This window comes from Silene latifolia, chromosome 10, assembly GCF_048544455.1.
Source record: "Silene latifolia isolate original U9 population chromosome 10, ASM4854445v1, whole genome shotgun sequence".
Taxonomy (NCBI): Eukaryota; Viridiplantae; Streptophyta; class Magnoliopsida; order Caryophyllales; family Caryophyllaceae; genus Silene; species Silene latifolia.
This window is the reverse complement of record NC_133535.1, coordinates 94,551,213-94,574,706: the sequence shown is the minus strand read 5'-3', so window position 1 is coordinate 94,574,706 and position 23,494 is coordinate 94,551,213. Positions and strand designations below refer to the sequence as shown.

The window sequence follows — 23,494 nt, the reverse complement described above, 5'->3', positions numbered from 1 at the left end:
CCAGCGGCACCACCACAGCACCCGTTTCCTTGCTATCCCTACCTTGATACCCCAGAGACACGTGCGAGCTACTTGCCAGAGAGAGTGTCTTCTACCTTGATGCTTCGGAACATGTACGAGATGACATATGCTCAGGGTATTGGGACCGAGGGACCGCATCCAGTGTGGTGGAGCGGAGTTGGAGACTACAGCGGGGTTTTCAACTCCTACGGGGTGGACATGACCGCGTGGGGAACACCACAATCTTTTTCTTTTGGCGGTTTGACCCCATGGTATGTGAGTCCAGAGGGTGGAGCAGGGGATGGTGCGGGTCTTGGGGCTTTGGGGGCAGGTACTTCAGGTGGTGACGGAGCGGAGGATTACGTCATGGAGGAGCAGCAGCAGCAACAAGAGTGATACTCCTTTCTTTTCTGTTGAGTATGGTTGTTGGTTATGTTGGATGTTAGTTTATTTCATTTCGAAATTTTTACGTTGGGTTGTACTAGTGGCCATAAGGCCGTATTTGCTTAGCTTAGACTTGTTTACAGGATTTTGGAGTCGGGTTGTCATCCCGACTCGCGGTTATGAGATGATGAACACATATTTATTTACCTTGGGATGTGTCAAGAAATTTTGGAGTAGCATTTGACCTGTGGCCACTCGACCGAGTTCCCCTCACTCGATCGAGTAGCTGCAGGTGTGACGGGTAAGGAGCATTCTGATCTCGGGCTACTCGATCGAGTAGCTAAGACACTCAATCGAGTAGAGGGCACTCGATCGAGTACCCTTTACACTCGATCGAGTAGCACTATTTCAGGGCATTTCGATAATTATAATTGTTTCAATGGTTATATTCTTACATGCGTCGATGTTTAACATGGTTGTTGACAATCAGTAACATGTCTGGACCGTTAATTTGATATGTTGGAAGACGTGCTTGGATTATGAATGCATATTTGTGACAAATAGTGATCTAACTTATTTATTTTACATCTTCAACGTTTACTAGCTTAGTAACCTAACTTATTTATCATGGAAAAGACTTGTTATTTATTTCACAGAGTTCGCGTATTTCCTTTATATACGACTTTATACATACATGTGTTCATGATTGTGGCTAAGTATTCGAGTAAGGTAGCGGATGCATTTATAAATTCATGGTTGCTATGATTAATGAGTAATGTCAACAAGGAATTATATGACAAGGGATAAGTATTAGTAATGTGTGTAATAATTTCGGTGATGAACTTCGGGGACGAAGTTCCTTTTAGAGGGGAAGAGTAATGTCGCGAAATAAAAAGGCCGATATTATAATAATCTTGTTATTTGTTTATAATGTTTTCTATTGTTTTTGTTATATTTCCAGCATGAAGTTATAATTGTTTTCATTGTTTGATGAGTAATTTGTATATTTAAGTAAAGGTTGAGTAATTTGTTATGAAAGGACGGTCATAGAGGGATAAGTATGTCGGGAACAGAACGAAGAAGTAGTACGACTTTGAGTCATGCATTGTGATAGGATCGTTTGGTAACATGTTAGTGTTGTGTGACATATTTCATGTTGGCAATCATGGACTAGTGAGAGTATAGTTCCATAGTTTGTGTGGTGAACGTAGTGAGAAAGTTTGAGTCGTAGTATGGTTGTTAATTGTGTTAGTATATTTGGTGAATTTGGTAATTAACGTTATGGTTCGTGGAAGTTTGTGTATATAGTATTAGACAGTTGATGATGATGACATGGTGGGATGGTACTTCTAGAGAGTAGTGACCTATGTTGGAAGAACGGCGGCGTCGACCTTGTTTCCGTGTCTTGTGCTTTTGGGAAGGGTGAGTGGAACTTCGGGGACGAAGTTCTTTTTAAGGGGGGGAGACTGTAATACCCGCCCTTTTAGGAACTCGTTGACCAACCTTGACCGACTTTGGGAGCAGGTGATATCCCTTAGTGATGCGTGCCAGAGTTACCATTTGCCGTGTTTGCCTTTCTATGTGGGTGGTACTCGATTGAGTAGAGGCTACTCGATCGAGTAGCTTGGATACTCGATCGAGTAGGGGGCACTCGATCGAGTATGTTAGTTACTCGATCGAGTAGCGTCTTTTCAGCGGGGGTTTATAATCGTGTTTCGTCAAAACCGCAAATCATTTCCGCCTCTTTTCTCTAAACCTAGATATCGTCCCTTCCTCTTCCTTTCACCAAGTACCTTCCATGGGAGCCTTTGAGGGTGCTTGTGCCATAGGAGTGCATAGCTTGAGTCGGGTAGCAGTTCCTTTGCCAGATTTCCACATGTAGGTATGTCGTCATCATCATCTGTGTCTTTGTGTTTTCAGTTAAGATTAGAAGGGTAGTGATAGAGGATTGTATTGTGTGTATAGGTGTTGTTTGATTGCTGGGTGTTGCGTGTGTGGACATGGAATCGTTGCGGTCGCTTAAAGGTAGGTTCGCCTACTCAGTTTCTCTTGATTATCTAGTGTGTCGGTTGCTGCGTTGTCGTTGTGTTGTTGTCGTGACCGTGTGGTTGAGTATACATGGTAATCGGTTGGTGTATGCTGTTTTGTTGATTGTTGTTATATTGCAGCTGTCTATGATTATTGTCGTTGGTTCTCGAGGTGCGTCCTCGGCTGAGTTGAGTCACTTGCGGGAGTGGCTCCACGCCCTAGTTTCGCCCTTCGTGGAACCCGCCACGGGAGGGGATGTGCACATTAATGGGACGGGGTTATCGCTCAGTGTGATGAGCGGGGCTTAGGTGGGAACGGTTGCGGTCCCCCATTGGCAGGGTTGGTCCAGTGGACAGTCGGTGACGGAGATTGGTTGGAGTGGTTGTGATTGTGTGTGAGTTTGGTTGTGGTTGTTATAAGTGGTTGTGTTTGCTGTGTCTTGTCTCAGTTACTGACCTTGTGTGGTTGTCTTGTTTGTTTTGTTGTGTCTGCCGTGATCCCTTATGGTGAGCAGTCAGTCTTAGCAGGTGTTGTCTTGGATGGTTGCTGGAGTCCTAGCTGGGATGAGTCCTCACGAGTTATGACATGAAGTAGTATATAGTGATGAGTTGTATCTTTTTTTTAATAGTTTGGTTGTAACACTTGTAAAACAGTTTAAATGTTCTTTTATTGACCTTTGATGATTACTTACCTCGGGCAACCGAGATGATGATGTCCTTATAAGCTAGGGAAGGTCTTAGTAAGGCTCCTTGGCATATGGGGGTGTCACAATTAACTCTTTTTGACTTTTTAATCATACTTTTTTATATCAAATAAGATGTGACATTAAGTCACAAAAGCACAAGTGAGAATTAAATTCATGACTTATGAACTAATTACAATGTTCCCATCGTTGTAATTCTTTTATGATTAGATTAAGTCAACATAATTTATGTTTTGATATGAAAGGTGTATAATGACAAGTTTTAGAACGAAGAAAAATTCCATAACCGAATGACTTGGGTTGAAAGCCAAGCCATTAAAATTCATACAACAATTGTTTGTATAATGGAAATAAAACAAACTTCCATGTCCAACATGGAAATCAAAAGAAGTTCTAAAAACAACAAGCCAAAATACAACAATACTAAGAAGACAATTACAAAATAAAAAGTCAAGCTTACATAGGTCTTCTTCTATGGGCGGCTACACTAGCATCCCTTGTTGAAGATCATCCTCAAGCTTGCTTATCCTTACCTTTGTCTTTACTCAGATGCCCTATATCACATTTAAAGGGGGTGAGAATCACAACTTGTATCAAAATACCAAAGTTGAGATTTTTTATCAATAAAGTAATAGATTAGAGAATTTATTACCTACTGGAGTCACACGTCCATCTTTAATATCTCCAAGATACTTAGGGCAATTTCGCTTCCAATGGCCCATACCACAACAATAGTGGCACTTATCTTTAGAAGATGCACCCTTTTTCGGCTTGGATGAGTTATTCCCAATAACTCTCCCTTTGCCCTTGTTGGATTTCTTACCCTTACTAGTACTCCTCTTAAATTTCCCTTTGCTTTTGTTGTTTATGGCAAGCACGTCCTTGGTAGAACTAACCTCAAGACCCATATCTCTCTCGGCTTGCACAAACAATTTGTGCAATTCATGGAGAGAAGTCTTCATGTTTTGCATATTGTAGTTTACCCTAAACTGCACATATGCTTTTACTTTGTTCAATGAATGTAGAACTTGGTCTATGACGAGTTGTTTGGGAATATTGACCCCTTGGATCTTAAGAGTCTCAACAAGCTCAATCAATTTGAGCACATGAGGGCTAACCTTTTGGCCCTCTTTGATGTTGATCTCGAAAAACGTGGAGGCCGCCTCATATTGGATTATCCTAGGAGCTTGCGAAAACATGGTCACAAGCTTGGTGTAGATCTCATAGGTCGTGCTCATTTTGATAGCACTCCTTTGGAGATCGAGCTCCATAGAGAAAATCAAGACATTCTTGATAGTGGTCGACTCTTTTAGGTAGGCCTCATAGACTTCCCTTGCGACGGAGGTTGACCTAGTAGTAGGTGTGGTGTGAGCGGCTTTGGTAAGGTAACGAAGCTTGTCGTCACCTTCCGCGGCCAAACGAAGTTGTGCATCCAAATCGGCGAAATTAGAACCATTCTTTTCAAGTTTGCATAGATCCATAAAGGATCGGAGCCAAGAAGCATTGGGGAGTGGTGGAGCGTTTGTGCTAGTTGATGCGGATGAAATTGGAGTTGACATTGCAAACTAATCAAATTGACTACAAAATAGAAAATGAAGGAATTATAAACATTTATCGTCTTAAAACTTGTAAATAATTTAAAAACAAGTTTTAGCATTTATATAGTGACCTTTACCCAACTATAATAAATGATTCCGAGACCCGAAATTCATATTTAACTTGGATGTGAGCCTAGGGGCCCTCTACATCTTTACTAATATAACTTTGGTGGGTTAACCCTTTTAACCGATTCTACAATTAGAACTCTCGGTCGATGATTTTACATTAAATTCATCTTTAGCCCGAACCTTTTGCGGCTACGGTCGCAAAATACCTTCGTTGAGATCAACCAAATTTTCGAAGTGTAATAACTACTTAATACCCCACTTATCCAACGTCAATAGAAGCACCCCGGAAAAAAAAAACGTATTGTACTCCTCGTGAAATTTAGATTCATGGGCTCCTACTATTTGGTAAGGCTAAGTCTCAATCCTTTTAAAAGTAAAGGTCTTGTCAATTGATTATCTATCAATTTTAAGTGAACTAAAAGTCGAATTATTGATAATTATAATTGACACGATCGATGACTCGATATGATATGCATGTGTTGTTATGGCGATTTGGCAATGCATGTAACATATTAAAAGAAATGCAAATGAAATAATAAATTCCTAGTATGGCCTTCCTAAAATAGAAAATCAAATAATCTATTACATATTCGAAAATCAACTCCTTTGGTCCCTTGAATTTTCAAGTGGCACGCCTCCCAAGAACACTGTCTTTGTCGGAACGCCTTTCCGAATGACACCGTCTTGAAGGAACTCCGGAATTACAAATAATAATAAAAATACAAAGCTATTCCTATTATACATTTGTAATATGAAAAAATAGTAAAATTAAAAGTGATACGAGATCACATTAAATTACAACCAAATCAATATCCCCTTTCATTACGGGTAATATCGATTAAAACTAAGGCCATACTAAGATAAATTACATAATTCAAAATTATATAAATAAAATATGACATTCAACAATGAAATATATAGCATTATAATATGTGTCTATCATGCCAAATTATCTGCCAAATTGCCCTATTTATCTTATATCGATTATATAACCCGATTTTATGGAAATGTACGATTTTAACTTATTAAAATCGCTAAATAATACTAAAATCTAATTTTAGTCCAAGTTAATTATCCTAACACTCTTAGGTCTCAAAAAGTAGTTATCACTCAATTTTTGACAATAATTCAACTTGATTTAATTTTATGCTCATTTTTGACCCTAAAATCATAACATTAATGAAATAAATCCAAATTAAATTACAATAATTTCAAAATTTGAATTTTAAATTTTTTAACATTCTGAAATATATCCATGGCACAAAAAATGTCAAAAATCATGGTTAAAACTTTCGAATTTATTTCGAGAAAAATGTAGTTGCGATTTATTGGTTTTATCAAATAAAACATCTAAAGTATACAAAAATTAATCAAATAAATTTTAAAACTTTAGATCTGATAAGTGGGATATAAATGCAACCTAAAATAAGTTTCTCATGCCATGTAATTCGTTTTAGCTATTTATGCTAAAATAGTCACTATTTATGCCATTTTTACACTAAAAATTCATAAATCATGCTAATTGAATCAAGTTCATCTTAAATTTTATACACAGTGAGTAAAATATGCATGTGACAACATATTAAAATTTCATGGTCTATTTCGAAGTTTAACTATATTTAACCATTTTACCTCCATTTAATTCATTTTTATCTCATAAAAATCATAAATCATGCAATATTAATCACATTAATACGAACTTTTACATACAATAAGTAAAATATGCATGTGAGGTCATATAAAAATTTCAAAGGTCAGAGACTTAGTTTAACTATTTTTAGCATTTTAATTTCCATTTTAGTCATAAAAAAGTAATAAAATAACTAAAAATCATTAAAATGAGCAATAAAATACCATAAATCATAACAATGACCTAAAAACATTTTAGGACCAGAATATACAACATGCATCAATATTTCGTGGTTTTATCTAATAAATCACAAATTTTTACTAATAACTCGAAAAAACTATAAATCGATTATGCATGCAACATCCTATGCTCTGATATCAATTGTTAGGTTCATATACCTATTATTAGACTCTTCTAATAGTGAACTAACTAACATATTAATATGAGTTCATTAGATCTAGTGCATGCATAACAAAATAAGAGATAAAATAAGAAAAACAATGTTCCTTACATTGTTATATGGCTCAAAATAAGGGCACAAATAAGGTCACCTTTCTTATTTGTTCTTGAGCTTAAATGTAATGGATGATCCTCCTTAATCCTAAGTATTGAGATCCTCCTCTTGATTGCACCCAAAATAAATCCCTAAAACTAATATATTAACTAACTAGATTAATATACTAGTATCCTTAAATTAATTTTAATAATATTCTTATTACTACACTAGTAATCCAATATTGTTATTAGAATTTTGGATGAACAATCTAATGTATTCTAAAACTAGTTTTAGAGAGAGTTGAGAAAGAAGGACAAGAATGCATGCATGAGAATATGGAGAAGTGAAAAAATGAGAACAAATATCTCATCATAAAAGGAGGAAGGGTCGGGTGGTGTAAGGCCTTGTGCCAATACATGGCTACCTCTTTTCCTTTTGTTCTTCTCCAAATAGTAGGTATGTAAGGCTACTGTAGGATAGGTATGATTATTCTAATTTTATCACATAAAATAAATCACCCACTAACTCTTTCCACCCTCCATTTTGCGGTCCATAGGTAAAATGGACTACCATTTTATTTTGTCAATTTGTCACTTGTCACACAATATGTTACATGTAGCATGTAACAAGTTATTAATTAATTTAGTGCATATTTATCAAATAAATATCATTTTATACATTAATTACATATAACAAATTGTCTAGTGATTCTTGATCACATAAATAAAATGGCTCATATAATTATAATTCACAACATATTGTAATTATAATTAACCATTCATTCTTATCTCAATTGTTTAATAAACAATAATCAATTTTAGTAATAAAATATTTTAATTACTAAAATAAATCTTATTTAATTAAATTACAATAAGATTTAAATATTCTCTCTCACTAATGAATTGTTCAATTTTAAGGAATTGATTAACTTGTATCATCATACAATTAATCAAGTTGTCTATTAAGGGAATTGTCCTATAGGTGTGACCTTAAGGGATCAACTGATCACCATCGTCAAACGACAGTAATGTCAAACTCTAGTTAACCAATCATTACTGATTAATGTTGATCAGTTGACTATATAAATGAATCATCTCTTACGTATTCTTAATTTGAGATTTAAACATGTGATCACACTATTGTTGAGGACACATACTCCAACACGCCCGCCTCGATAGCGGCCTCTACTAATGATTAGGGAAGTCGTTCATAGTTGATATGTTGTCGATTATATGCATGCAATGCAACATCCACAGATTAATCCTAGCATGTGAATTAAACTATGTCGGCGAACACTTAATTTAGCAATTAATAATGTCGAATTGGAAGTTAGAAATTGATTACATGTAAAAAACCATACATAAACAATGCGATAAATAAATGATAATAATTGAAATTACAAAGGTTAATGATTTACGTCAAGAGTACACTTAAGACGGAATTTTGAAGATAAAAAGGAGAAAATAAAAGGATTAGAAAATTAAAGTAATAAAATAGGTCAGATTAAGGGTGATATTACGATTATTTGTTAATTAAACACGCAATTAAAGGCTAGGTCAAAGCGAGTACGGAAGTTCAGGGACAGAAATCATCTCAGAACAAGCACAACAGCTGTTGCGTCCCTTGGAAGAGGCGCAGCTATTCCTGCGTCTGTTCTTGAGTTGAGCTCTGGCTGTGAAGTCAGAACCGCAGTCTGTTAATGTTTGTTAGCATGTTTACGATTAATTATTGATGTTTAGACTCAAGTTGAAGTGATTTAACATATTAATTACATCTGGAACCGTCATAAAAGCGATAAAAACGAATTAAAGCGAGTTAGAACGAGTTAAATTTAAATTGGATTTATTTATGATGCCGGAAGTATAAAAGGAACGAACTTGAAAATCAAATGAAGTTTGATAAACTGAAATTAAATAAGGAAATATGTACCAAAGACGAACCCCAGAAGCTTGATATGAACAAATCGAGTTTCTAAAATCCGGGTTTGATTTAATGACGAAAACCCGCAAATATCGAATTATAAGGGATTTAAGTCGAGATAAAACGTTATTATTTAAAGGAATTATTAAAAAGATGGTTTATGTACTGAAGAAAGAAGGAAAGTAAGAAAATAAGACAAAAGAACAAGACAGAGGAAACTCGAGGAAGAAGAAGAAGAGCAGGAGCAGCGGCAGCCTCTGGAAGAGGCGCAGCTGCTGTTGCGTTTCTTCTCGACGTCTGGTTTCCACTGTTACGTAAAAACAGTTTGATAAAAAGGTTTTTAAAATCGGTTTTAAATATACTTTTGACGTAAATCTTACAATAATGAGTACAAAAATAAAATACAATAAAAAAGGATGGGATTTATACCCTCAGACTTACATGTTTGACGAAACGAGATTGACTAAGTTAACGTTAGTGATTGCTCGACTCGAATGTATGTAGAAAGTGCCCTCGTTGGAGGATTTTAGATTAATTGATTGATTTGTAGTGGTCAAATTGTTCGGTCATGCAACGTGACTGGAACTCAGAATGATCTGAGCTTACGTGGTCGATTGATCAAGCACGTAGGCATCGAAAGCTTAGAGCAAAGTCTAGAATGCAAAGGAAGAAGAGAAGTGAAACGAATCAAACCGAGAAAGGCCCTATTTCACCCGGTTCTGGACCTCGTTACAATTTGAGGTCTAACACCAAAACCGTCTAAGAAGTCATGGCTCCAACCATCCTAATTCTTATCTTGGGTGAGTTTGGGACGTGATGCGTGTCGTTCAACACCAAAAATAAATGCCAACAAGCCTACACTATAAATAGCTAGGGAAGTCGGGTCGAATCCACAGAGAGGCTTTTCTATTAACTGTAGTCTAATCTGTCGGTCACAAACTGGGGGGTTTTGATTTTGTTATTCTAACTACTAAAGTTTAAGGGAAAGAGAGAATAAGGGTATAAGAGAAAAAATAGAGAGAGACGCAAATAAACTATCAGATAGAGAGAGATATGCCAGGATTTCGGTCTGCCGTGTTCTACACACTATCGGAATAACTAGGTTGGTAAGTTTATTAGTAGGAAGGGCTAGGTTATCTCCTTTCGGTCTCAAACCCGACTACACCTTTCGGTCTAAAGTCGCCCTAAGGTCATCCTATTTGACTTTCGCCCTCATAGGAGTCAATTATCAGAACTAAGCAAGTCTACCCTTCCAATCTTTCGATCCAGGTCGGGGGTTAACTAAACAGACGGTCTCCTGCGTGCACTCATTCAACCGAACTACAAATAAATTGCTTAAACCTGATTCCTACCGCATAACTACCCTAGTAGTCGTCCTAACATGCTTCTAACACGGTTTCCCTCATCCCGGCATATAAAGAAATTAGCTACGCATGCTAATTATATTAACTAACATAACTAAAGATGAAATAATAACGGAAAACATGATGTAACAACAGTATAAAGCAATGACGAGATTAAGGTAAGAATTAACAATGAAATTAAGAGAGCAAATATAAAACATAAACAAGAGAAGAGATTAAGGGAAAGAATTATACTATAATAGCAAATCCGGCGTAAAGAACAACCGAATCTCCGATCGTAAAATTCCAAGCAGTGAACAGTAAAAAGCAGTAAAAATGTATGTGGAAAGTTAAATGATAGGTAAAGATCCTGACCTAGCAACTCGTCTAATAGTTTATATAACAAAACTCACGAGTTGACTTATTAACCTACGGGCTTTAATAGCCCACGTAAAGGAGAACCCCTCGATCGAGAGGTTAAGGCTCTCGATCGAGTACAGGACAGCTCGATCGAGCACAGGGAAGCTCGATCGAGGGCTTGACAATTTGATCGAGCACAGGGCAACTCGATCGAAGGCATGTGTTCCTCTATATTCTCGATCGACAGCCAAACAAGGTCGATCGAGGTCTTCAGTCACTTCTCAGCTTCCGTAGTAGTTCTGACTTGCTTAATTTGGTTGACTTTCGTCTTCACGCTTTCCCATGCACGAGTCCTTCGTCTTCTCTTCCGTCCATCTTCCAGAAATGTTATCTCGAGGCCACTAAAGGTTGGTTTCCGCTACAAATCTGCAAAATAGCAACAGACGCACAAAGTAGCCTATTCGGGGTATAAAGTGACATAATATCACTCAAATACATAGAAATGCGTGCCAAAAGAGACCGTAAAAGTCTATATAATATGCACGCATCAAACTTCCCCAAACCAAACCTTTGCTTGTCCTCAAGCAAACCAAATGCAACTAAGGACCTAATGGAAAGGAGTAATTTTCAGAGCTAACTACTAGTCAATGCCAAACCGCTTTAATGCACAAAATCAACTACTGCCAAGCTCAAAGTAAGTGAACAAATTTATACATATCATGGAATTACATTGGATGTTCGACCTTGCAAGGCTCATAAATTTGGACTCTCCCGGTTCACTCTTCTCTCAAAGAAAGCAAATGGTAAGTAGGAATATGTGTGTGCAGAGAAAGAAGAAATTACGTGAGACTCTCACCTAGATCGACCAACACAACATGTAATGCTAACTAACATGAGTAATGATTCAATCACCGTACACACGCAAAACCACCGTTTAAGGACTATCACGTGCCGAACAATTGCATATATGGATATGTGAGGCTCAATTGGTGAGAAAGGGCAAAACAAATATGGAGATGTGAAGGTAAAATAGCCGAGCTAGAACCTACCCAAGACCATAATAAAATACATCCCATTCTCCCAATCATGTAAATGACTCAATGCCTTATAATTTGGCGTATACAACACAAGAATCCATAATGAAAATACCTCGTAAAGTATGAATAAGCATGAGAGGTAAAGAATACATTTTTTTTTCTTTTTTCTTTTTTTCCCAGCCATTTTTCTCTTCCTTTTTTTTTCTTTTTCTTTTTTTTTTTCTTTTTGATGGCTGACACAGGACATCCCTCTCGATCGAGGAATGGTGCCACTCGATCGAGAGGTTCCAACTCCAATTTACTCGATCGACCACATGGCATGTCGATCGAGGACTATTAGGACCATCAATGGCTCGATCGACCATGAAAGCTCTCGATCGAGCACTAACTTCAGCGTACTCCAACATTTCTCATTAATACTCACTCCAACAAAACAAAACGAGCCATAAACTGTACAAATATAACAATTTCCTCTACTACTGCCTAGCTCGGCACAATGGTAGGCTAAATATGGGATGTAGATAAGGCAACTGGCAGATATGGCTTAATGTGGAGTTAATGGGGCAAAACGAGAAAGGGGAGATGCAATAGTTCTCAAAACACGTGATACCGACCACAAACCCATGCGTGCAGGCAAAAAGAAATCAAAACTCATATACATGCAATACAATGAAGTGCGGGGAGTAACTACTCTTAATTCCTAATGAAAACTGGTCATTAATGTCACCAGTTATGGCTCTATATCTCAGAATATATAAGTAGTTTGCCAAAATTACGAGTCAAGTCTAATAATCTGTAGTAAATTCCACGACAAAATTTGAGAAATCACTTTTTTTCTTGCTAAGCAGCTGTGAAAAGGCAAGGAATGGCATATTTGACCAATAGCGCAATGTCATCATTAAAGAACTCCAATTCGACTCAACTATATGCAAAAGTAAACGTGATATTTTTTTTTTTTTGTGTTTTTCCTTTTTTTTTTTTTTTTTTTATAAAGGGAAAGCAAAAACATAATGCAGTAAACGTGAATGCAAAACAAAATGCAAATGCAGACGCAAAAGGATGCATATACCCTCCCCAAACCAAAACAGACAATGTCCTCATTGTCGTCACAACTAGCTAACAACAACAAAATGGGAGATGGGGTACGCAAACCTAATACATGCTCCTAAAATGCAGTAAATAAATACAAAGATGGAAAAAGAAAAGAAGACGGTACTCACAAGACGGCTTCCCCAAACCAGCAACAAACTAGGGGAGCCTCTAATCGTCATCTCCAGCCACATCCTCCGCACTAGGTGTAAATGGGGGTCTGCTCCTCCTCTCTCGGCGGCTCGTCGTGTGCCCTGCTCACCCGCAACCGCAACTCTCGTGCTACGGTGTCTCCTCCACCTCGTCCTCGAGTCAGAAGGGAGTGGAGGGTACCCACCTTCTGGGTATCGGTAGAAAGAGGGATGCGGCCACCCCTCTGGAATCGGTCGCCGTGCTCGGATATGGAACTCGTAGATCGGGAAATAGGCAAGAGCTTGATCCCGTCTCATGTCTGAAAGGTACCTGCACATATCCAGAAGCAAGGCATCACGACGCCCTTGGTCCAAGACCTCGGGCGCCACCAAAGTAGGAGGGCAAACAAAATTGGCCGGCAAGGCCGAACCAGAAGGAGGAGGGGTAAGTGAAGGCGTGGGCATGGGTGTGGCCTGAGACTGAGCCTGAGGGCCAGAAGACTCTCCGGCCTCCCGCTTCCTCTTCTTAGAAGAGGAGGGAGTAGGGGTGAAGGTAAGGTGGTAGGTGGGTGGAGGTGGCCTCGCTCCCTCAGCAGCAGTCGGGAGTGGTAAAAGTGGAGGAAGGGTAGGGCACGGCAAGGTAACAGACGCGGAACCACAAATCTTCCACGTCCTCATGCCCTTCTTCTTAGGGAACCAAGCAAAGTCAACCATGGCAGACATGTCAAGGTAAGCCTGCTTATGAGGCGCAGTAAGTCCAGGCTCAGTGGGGTAAAGATGGCGGGCTATCCTAGTCACTAACCCGCCGCAAACAACAGAGGTCTTGACCTTCTTCCCAATTCCGTTCAATCTTTGAGCTACCAAATAAGCAATGTTTAAAACAAACGGGGTACCGTAGTCAATGTTGAGGTACCCCGCGAGAATTGCTAGCTCAGTGTTGGTCACGTTATTGGGCTCAGGTCGCCCAAAAAGGGTCTCTCCCATAAGTCGCAAGAAGTAACGGGGAGCAGGTAAGTGTACGTGGGCTCCTTTGCGCGCAGGGTAGGGAGTGTGAGAAAGCGCAGCCCAAAGTGGCTGAAGGATGTCCCGAGGTGGCTCGATGGGTCCGTCACTAACGAGGCCTAGAACCTCCCCAAACCTGGCCAAAGTCCAATGGTGCGACTCATTTCGGAGTCGAAAGTGAATGCAAGGACTAGAATGGTTAGAAGCGTAAGAGTCGGTGTCAAAGGAGTAGGAGCTGAAAAACTCGTAAGTAGGGATACGAATAGCAGCTTCCTGCAAGGTAATCAGACCCGACATACCCGTCCCATTCAACAGACTACAGACTTCCTCATAAATTCCTAGGGTCTCTAGGTCAGTCCGTGCAATGAAACGGGTGGAGGAGAGGGGGCAACGAAGTAAAGCGGACAACCGAGCTCGGTGATCCGCGGAAGCAAAACGTACCGTGGGCAACTCCGGTAAGGGAGTAAGAGTGGCCTCTCCTGTAACAATGGCCCCTGAGGTGCTGGAGGTAATGGCTAGCTGACTAGCCTGCTGACTCGGCTTAGGAGGCATCATACCAGGTTGCGGGAATCGAGGCGTGGCTCCTCGACCCAGCATAGAAAAGGGCCTGGCAGGAGCAGAGGCGGCAGGTGTCAGCCCTCCCACAGCCTTGGCTTGCGTGACCTCGGTGGCGGCTGTGGGTTCCTCCGTCACTGGAGTAGAAACAAAGTAGAGGCTGCAGTGGTGGTAACCACTGGAGTAATGATACCAACGAAGGAGCGACCGCCCCGAGCACTAGCGGTCTCAGGTACGGTCTCAGTGACGGGGATTTCTTTACTAGAATCCATAACTACAATAGCATCAAGAATAATAATTAAAATACGATTTCAATTCGGAAAATTCGTCCTAAGCAATCACATAAACCCTAAATCACGAAAAGGGAAGGGGGATTGCAATTAATTGAAAGAGAAGAGTAAGGACGAACTTACTTGATGCTGGAATACCCACAAAAGCTTAATTAATCAAAGCAATAAACACAAATTCGAAAAATTCGAATTGATAAACCCTAAAACTCGAATTAATCGAAAAAGATGGAGTTTGGGAGAGGGCTTTTGATTAATTTGAGTTGGTAATTATATGGGTAAATTATTGTAGAGGGATTTTGGGCAAGAAAAATCAATGTTGCAAGATAATTGAAAAACGCAGGGGTGAAGAATTTGGGGTCGAGTAAAATAAAGAGGACGATCGAGAAAGAAACTCCCTTTATATACCCGTGGAGCTTCTCGATCGAGATACAAGTCTCTCGATCGAGAGCTTTAGCTCTCAGATCCTCTCGATCGAGTTAATTCATACCTCTCGATCGAGAGGTGGCTGTCCCTTGACCTTCTTCTTACTCGATCGAGATGGTATTCCCTCGATCGAGCTCTTTTGCTTGAAAAATCTTCTCGATCGAGATATGACTCCCTCGATCGAGCTCTTTCCCTGCTAGCACGCATATCAATGTATCATCTTTTGAGTGCGGCTTTCTGTACCTGCAAAATTAACAGTAAAAATATCCCAAAAACACCAGCAAATTGTCTGCAGTCCACAATTGTCTTCTACGCTAGAAATGTCTATAGTCTAAGTGTCTAACGTAAAATAAAGAAGTTTAAAAACAGTAGAAGGAATTCAAAAATCTATTGTCTATTACAATTTGCACGGGGTTGCAAACCCGGCTATAGCTCAATTAAGTCCTTCAGGCCTCTGCTAGGCCTCTGGCTCACGGAGTTACCCTCAGCAGCGGTAACTCCCAACTTCCTTCTCCAGACATAAGTACCACTTTCCGACGAATGTCCCAGCTTTATTTCTTCCGCTAGAATACGTGTCATATTGCCACCGTCACCCTTTCCCATTCCAACATTGGAGCTCACTTCGCCTTGGTCAAGCGCCAAAGCTCCCCATCCAGGTCCTGTACAAGTAACGACAATAGCACTGTCCTCCTTATCGCTCTCATTCCGAGGCGGAGGTGTAAGTGTAACAGGTAGAGTAGCAACACGTGGGGACTCAATATCAACAACGGGGACGGAAGGTGACTCAATCATGGGTGGTGTATCAATACCAACCGCAGGAATAGCATGACACTCCAAAACACGCATGGAACCCCTATGAGTAGCGGGTTTAGCGAAAACCAATTCCTCACCACCGACATTAAACGTAAGAGTGCGCATCCCGACATCTATAACCGCTTGCGCAGTGTGCAAGAACGGTCTTCCCAAAATAATTGGGGTGTGATTATCTTCGGGTATGTCTAACACGACAAAATCAACAGGAATTAGAAATCTTCCTATTTGCACAGGAATATCTTGTAGCACTCCTAAAGGTCGTGACAAGGTCCGATCAGCCGTCTGGACCCGTCATGTTGGTGCAATGGAATTTAGTGAATCCTAACCGTTTGGCCAAAGACAAGGGTAACACGCTAACACTTGCTCCTAAATCACACAACGCATTATCAATTAATTGAACACCAATATGACACGGTATCGAAAAACTACCAGGGTCGGCAAGCTTAGGTGGGGTCCTATTTTGGAGGTGTGCGGAACACCCCTCCGTCGAGCCTCTTGTCTCAACATCATCTATGGTCCTTTACGCGTTAATACTTCGCGCATAAATTTTAAATATGAAGGTACCTTTTTTAGCAGCTCGATAAACGGGACACTCACGTTCAATCCTCGCACAAGTTCACCGAAACGAGCGAACTCAGGCCCCGTCTTCTTGACCCTCTTCAGGCGCCCTGGATATGGAGCATCTTTAATAGGAGCTCCGTTATGCGTGTCACGAATCAAAGCGTTATTAATCATACGCTTGCTCAAGGGTCTCGATCGACCACTTTCATTATCAGAGTCTCTCGATCGAGCACACATCTCACTCGATCGAGAGACTTCACCACCAACAGTGCTCGATCGAGCTATAGCAGCTTCTCGATCGAGCTCTTTCTCTTCATTTCCTCTCGATCGAGGAACACAAGCCTCTCGATCGAGAGCTCTTGGACTGTCAGCAGCAACAACTTTGGAATTCGTGCCAGAGACATCAGTACCAGCAACATCAGTATCAGAATAAGTCAGTCCGCTTCTCAATGTTATCATATTCAGCGTTTCTTTCCTCTTTTCAGATTGAGAAGGCAACTGTCCGGGTTGCCTCGTGGATTGATTTGCGGCGACTTGAGCTATTTGGGACTCAAGCAATTTGATAGTAGCATTGGTTGCTTGGTCCGACCTACTCACTTGTGTAGCGAGAGCTTGAATCATGGATTTCGGCTCTCTCCTACTTCGAAATTCCTCCGGATGAAGAACTTCCTTCTTTGCGGAATTGGATCTTGTGGAGGCTTTTGATAACCTTGTTTATGCGGTGGCACATAAGCTTTCTTTGCGGTGGAGGAGTAGGATTAAGGACATTTTGACTCGACCATCGCAAATTTGGATGGATATAATTTGAATTATACCCTTGACAGATCTTGTTGGAAAGAGAAGACTTGCTCCCTATCAGCCAAAACAGTCAATAGCAATGTGTCCCGCTCACCGCATCTCTCACAAAGATTCGTATCGTCTTTCTTCAAAGACATGTGAACCGTTTTTGACTTTTCGGAGATCGCATCTCCAATCGGTCAAACCTAGCATTAATCTTATCGAACTTAGCATCCATATCTTCACATTCGATATTAGCTATCGTCCGTGTACCACTCCGCGGATTCCCATATTCTGCGGTATGATTAGCCATTTCCTCGATAAGCTTCCAGCCCTTATCATCATCAACCTCGCGCTAGAATCTCCCATTGGCAGCAGCATCTAAAATAGCTCTATGATCATCATACAACCCGTTATAAAATTGGTTGCACAAAAACCCTTTGTTGGAATCCATGATGGGGTACCGATCTCACAGCTTTCTTAAAGCGGCACCATGCTTCAAACAAATTTGAGAACCCGTTTGCTTGAAATTAGTAACTGGGCCCTCAATGCATTGGTCCTCTCATGAGGAGGAAAGTACTTCTTATAGAAGGCCGAGCTAAAGTAGTCCAATCCGTGATACCGCCGCTTCTCTATCCAAGTCCGTCAACCATTCCCTCGCGTTATCGGTCAGAGAAAAAGGAAAGAGAACTTCCTTTATCTTGTCTTGGGTCACTCCCTTGGACGTAGGGATAGACGAACAATAATCAGCAAATCTTTCCATATGTTTCCTAGGATCCTCACCCGGGACCCCCTGATACAAATTCCGTTCGACCAAATTGATGTAGGATGGCCGAATGTCAAAGGTATTGCCGTCCTCATCAGTGGACAACTTGAATCCCTTCGGAATATAATCAGTGAGAGGCTCGAATGACTTGCGATATTAGGCATTTTGACTGGAATAATAGTCTCACGAATAGAAGTTTCCTCGATAACCGAACTATCAGAAGTACTCAAGACTTCCTCCCGACGAACTCTTTCTAACTCCCTCTTTCTGCGTAAGAAGGACCTTTCGGGTTCAGGATCAGCCTCAACTAATTCACCCCTATGAGATCGGCGCATACACAGCTAAAAGGAAGTAAATAAGAACAGTCTTAAGGAAATAAAATTCCTTAAGACAAGACAGAAATAAACAATACAGATAATAAAAATTGCCTCCCCGACAACGGCGCCAAAATTTGATGCGTGTCGTTCAACACCAAAAATAAATGCCAACATGCCTACACTATAAATAGCTAGGGAAGTCGGATCGAATCCACAGAGAGGCTTTTCTATTAACTGTAGTCTAATCTGTCGGTCACAAACTTGGGGGGTTTTGATTTTGATATTTTAACTACTAAAGTTTAAGGGAAAGAGAGAATAAGGGTATAAGAGAAAAAATAGAGAGAGACGCAAATAAACTATCAGATAGAGAGAGATATGCCAGGATTTCGGTCTGCCGTGTTCTACACACTATCGGAATAACTAGGTTGGTAAGTTTATTAGTAGGAAGGGCTAGGTTATCTCCTTTCGGTCTCAAACCCGACTACACCTTTCGGTCTAAAGTCGCCCTAAGGTCATCCTATTTGACTTTCGCCCTCATAGGAGTCAATTATCAGAACTAAGCAAGTCTACCCTTCCAATCTTTCGATCCAGGTCGGGGGTTAACTAAACAGACGGTCTCCTGCGTGCACTCATTCAACCGAACTACAAATAAATTGCTTAAACCTTATTCCTACCGCATAACTACCCTAGTAGTCGTCCTAACATGCTTCTAACACGGTTTCCCTCATCCCGGCATATAAAGAAATTAGCTACGCATGCTAATTATATTAACTAACATAACTAATGATGAAATGCTAACGGAAAACATGATGTAACAACAGTATAAAGCAATGACGAGATTAAGGTAAGAATTAACAATGAAATTAAGAGAGCAAATATAAAACATAAACAAGAGAAGAGATTAAGGGAAAGAATTATACTATAATAGCAAATCCGGCGTAAAGAACAACCGAATCTCCGATCGTAAAATTCCAAGCAGTGAAGAGTAAAAAGCAGTAAAAATGTATGTGGAAAGTTGAATGATAGGTAAAGATCCTGACCTAGCAACTCGTCTAATAGTTTATATAACAAAACTCACGAGTTGACTTATTAACCTACGGGCTTTAATAGCCCACGTAAAGGAGAACCCCTCGATCGAGAGGTTAAGGCTCTCGATCGAGTACAGGACAACTCGATCGAGCACAGGGCAGCTCGATCGAGGGCTTGACAATTCGATCGAGCATAGGGCAGCTCGATCGAAGGCATGTGTTCCTCTATGTTCTCGATCGACAGCCAAACAAGGTCGATCGAGGTCTTGATCACTTCTCTAAACTTAGTAGTAGTTCTGACTTGCTTAATTTGGTTGACTTTCGTCTTCACGCTTTCCCATGCACGATTACTTCGTCTTCTCTTCCGTCCATCTTCCAGAAATGCTATCTCGAGGCCACTAAAGGTTGGTTTCCGCTACAAATCTGCAAAATAGCAACAGACGCACAAAGTAGCCTATTCGGGGTATAAAGTGACATAATATCACTCAAATACATAGAAATGCGTGCCAAAAGAGACCGTAAAAGTCTATATAATATGCACGCATCAGGACGTTTTTGTGTAGGATCCTTTATCTCCTAGAGCTACCATTCAGATTTTAATTGAAGAAACATTGCAAAGGTACAAGGGGACCCGGTTTTGAACATTGAGCTAAATGTCGCTATCAATCTTTCTTCTTTTGTTCCAACAAATCTCAAGAGGCTTTTTGGCTGCAGCATGGGAGTCTTACATGGTTCCACAAGCCCCAAATCAGTCCATATAATCATAAATAAGAAGTTGAGCTACAAACAAGGAAGATTAGACTATTAGTTTACTTTCTTTACTTTATGTCATTTTCATTTCAGCATTGTAAGAGTCCTTGGCTGCCGTTTTTTGTGCTCTTTAGCTGCTCATTTTGTGGCCCTTAGATGCAACTTGTAATCAAGGGTCAAGATTATAAGCCTTGGTCTATATAAACCAAGCTAGGCACTTGAGAACTTCAGATTTGATTGAACTATAATACAAGTGAAAACCTAGTTTTTCTCTCTAAAATTCTTTGCTTAGTGCTAGAAGACCCTCCTTTGCTTAGTGCTAGGGCTGAGTAAGTTCATTGCTTAGTGCTTGAACAAACTCTTAGTCTTAAACCTTGGCCTTGTGCTTGGTTTAAGTCATATCCCATCACTCAATCCTTAGCATTTTGCAATCATTTTTAGCACTCTTTTTCTGTCCAAATTCAAGTTTTATTAGTTTTATTCCAAGAAGGGCAGACACTCGCGTGAAAAATATGGAGACCGGAGGTCTCTATTTATACCAAAAAATGTGAAGAGTTTTGGAATGACACAAACTTTGGACAGAAATGACGGAAATATTCCGTAAACAGCAAAAACAGGCTGGAGAAGAGGCGCAACAGCTGCTGTGGTCCTTCCAAGAGGCGCAGCACCTGGTGCGTCATTTCCCCAGAGGTTTCCTCCTGCGGAAGAAAGATTTTCGCGTTTCTATTAGGGAGTTGCGGTAGATCTCTACTTCCTTATTCCGTAAAATATGATATATGGGATATATTTTACCAAAAGATATAAAATTTAATTTAGGAATATGATAAGTGCATATTTTATACATTTTAACCCCCTATATTAGCTTGATTTTACATGTCTTTAGCACTTATCTTAAGTGTTTTATAGCTAATATTTGCATTTCTAGTTGTTTTGGATGTTTTGACATATTTTGTAGGGAATAAGTTTTTTGGAGCTAAAATACTACAAAGTTGCTAGAATTTGCAAGCTAATTGGAAAGAAGAGCAAATGGACTAAGAATTGGATGTTGCATGGACTTTGCATGAGGGAAATGTTGAATCAAAATAAAAATACAAGAGAAATCAACAATCAAAGTCAAGCCCAATGTTCAAGTCCAAGTCAAAGAGGAAAGAATAGGATTCCAAGCTACCTAGGATGCCAAAAGATTAGGTCTTAAACCGGGTGATTAATCGCTAATTAATCACCCACATAGGATACTCTTACCATTTAAGATGGGATTTATTGAAAACGGACAAGAAACCCACGACCCCGATCGGGGCTGCATGCTCCTTGATTTCTTACGTTTCTTCTTCCTCTCCTATAAATAGGGGGGGCTTTCCAAGGCTTAGAGCATCTAATTTTCACGTCTCATTTCCTTACATAGCCTTAAGCATTATAATCTCTCTCAATAAATTTTCATTGTAGTTTACAAATTGTTAAGCTTTCTCTTAGTTTAATCTTTCAACACTTTGTTCTACAAGTTATTGTTCAAGTATTTGTTATTCAAGCATTTGGTTCTAATTTGTTTCTTCCATACAAGTTCTTGTCTATTAAGGTATTTTCATTTCTAGTTCATAATTTTACACTGCCATTTAGTTTATGCATAATTTATTATTAATACTTCGTTTACATTTCATTAGCATTATTTATAGTACATGTTATCTAACTTAGCTTTTATAAATCACAAAACCATGTTTAGCATTTCTTACAATATAGTTTGCAATTTATATTCCAACATGAGTAGCTAAATTTCCTAGTCTAAAGGCTAGGGGAGCCATGCAAAATCAAATATATAACATGTTTAATTAGGTTGATAATAATATTGTTCAATTGTTTCTATCACATGTTTTCATTGTCACGTTTAATCTTTCGTTATCGACCGTAATCGTAGATTAAGTTTGTTCATTCGTTCTAAAGTCGAGAGGCACGAAATTGAATTAGACTAAGCATGTGTAGTAGGACGACCTAGTCATGGACGAGAGTTTCTCTAGGACCCGGTCTAAGGTTGATACTAATGTCGTAAGGTGGGTATCTCTAAGCCTAAACAATTGACAATGTTGTTAGTACCGAATTTATCATGATCATATGTTTACCTTTGCATGTGTGACCCGAACCCTTTAGACTCCCTTTTAATTATATAATTTAAACCATAATTTTTATTAGTCAACAAACAAACAAACAAAATTAAAAACGAAATCAACCTTGATAAGAATCTATCCATAGCATTTCACAAAGTAATTCCCGTTTCCTTGTGTTCGACCCCTATTGCTACATTAATTTGTGTCTAGGGTAATTATCTTTGCATAGGTACACGATAAGACTATCAAATTTTGGCGCCGTTGCCGGGGAGATGGTTTTATTGCTTTTTGAATTGTTGATTTTTATCTTGTTTTCTTTTGTCTTGAGGAACACTTGTTCCTTGAGACCGTTACTTATCATTTCTCTAGAAATTGTTGTTTTATGCCCAGGTCCTCTCGTCGTGGAGAATTGCTTTCACCGGATTCCGATCCCGAGAAAATCTTTAGGAGAAGACGACGTTTTTTGAAGGAAGTGAAAGAGGCCTCCTCTCCCGTACAAGCTGAAATGCTAGAAAGTCTTACTTAGACGATCTAGAAGCCCTTGAAGAGGAGGAGGTTTCAAGTTCATCATCTCCACCACCATCACCATCTACTACCAAAAAGATGGTGAAACTTTCCGATCACTCAAAGCCCACCGCGGCCATGCTTCCGGCCGGTATCACAACCACTCAAATCACCGCGCCGGACTTCGAGATCAAACCGGCTTTCATTAGCCTTGTGGAGAGGAAGCAATTTTGGGAAAGTCCTTTGGAAGATCCAAATTTGCATTTGCAAAATTTTTGTGACTATTGCTCCATGATCCGTCAAACGGGCGTCACTCAAGCCCAAATAAGGGAAATACTTTTCCCTTTCTCTTTGAAGGACAAGGCCAAGCTTTGGATCAATAGCCTTGACTGCACCGCCATGGGAATCAAAAATTGGGAGACATTGGCTCTTGCTTTCTATCAAAAGTTTTTTCCACCGGAGAAAACTCAAACTTTGAGGAGCCAAATCACCGGATTCCGTCAACAAGCTCTTAAGAGCTTATATGAGGCTTGAGAGAGGTACAAGGAGCTACAAAGACAATGCCCACATCATGGGCTAGATGATTGGTTTTTAGCAATAACATTCTACAATGGATGTTGTGCCGAGTCCCGAAGGATTCTTGATTCCGCCAACAATGGGCGGTTTGATCAAATTGACACCGACCTTGCTCATGCCACGATCGAATCTATGGCGGTCCATGATGCACAATATGTCAATTCCCGAGTTGTGCCATCCAAAGGTAACGAAGAATCCTCCAACAACTCCGTTTTGCTAGCTCAAATTGCCTTGCTCCAACAACAATT

General features: G+C 39.8%; 1 non-coding gene across 1 annotated transcript; it reads right to left on the bottom strand.

Moving 5' to 3' along the window:
* Positions 1–23,141: 23,141 nt before the first annotated feature.
* LOC141610379 (small nucleolar RNA R71) lies at positions 23,142–23,248 on the bottom strand. The gene has a single exon (XR_012528287.1). It is a non-coding gene; the product is annotated as a small nucleolar RNA R71 (small nucleolar RNA).
* Between the last annotated feature and the right edge of the window lie 246 nt (positions 23,249–23,494).